This window comes from Alligator sinensis, unplaced genomic scaffold, assembly GCF_000455745.1.
Source record: "Alligator sinensis unplaced genomic scaffold, ASM45574v1 scaffold809_1, whole genome shotgun sequence".
NCBI lineage: Eukaryota > Metazoa > Chordata > Crocodylia > Alligatoridae > Alligator > Alligator sinensis.
The window spans coordinates 2,933,448-2,934,021 of NW_005841956.1; positions in this window are offsets into that span (position 1 = coordinate 2,933,448).

Below are 574 nucleotides of genomic sequence, written 5' to 3' on the forward strand. Positions count from 1 at the left end.
GTGGTGTGTGCATGCAGCAGCGAGCAGAGCTCCCCGCAGAGTTGTGTGGCTGTTTCTGTGGTGGGGCTGCAGTGTTTGTGGGGTGTGTGATTGTGTGTGAGGGAGGGTGTGGTTGTGGGGTTTGTGGGTGGGGGAGGGTTTGGGGGTATGTGAGGTGTGCACGGGACCCCAGAGATGGAGCCGCATGGCAGCCTGGCGCAGTGCGCACACTCTGGGCGGCTGCACCAAAAACTGGTGGTGGCAATGAGGAGGGGCTGCTTTTCCCCCATGCCAAGGACCAGTTTCTGCCCGGCAATGCCACTGCAGCTGCTACTCAGTCCAGAGGGGCGAGCCTGGAGCCGGTGCTGGGACCCAGGCCCAGCAGTGGCAGCATGGGAGAGAAACTGCTGCTCAGCATGGGGCAAAAGCAAGTGGGCAAAAAAAGAGATTTAAGGACACCTTGAAGGCCAATCAGAAGAAATGCGATATTAACATCAATACCTGGGAGAGACTAGCACTGAATCCTCCCCGATGGTTTCATGAAGTATGACTCATGTCACCAAGGAGGCAGAGAGAAAAGAGAGACAAAGGGAAA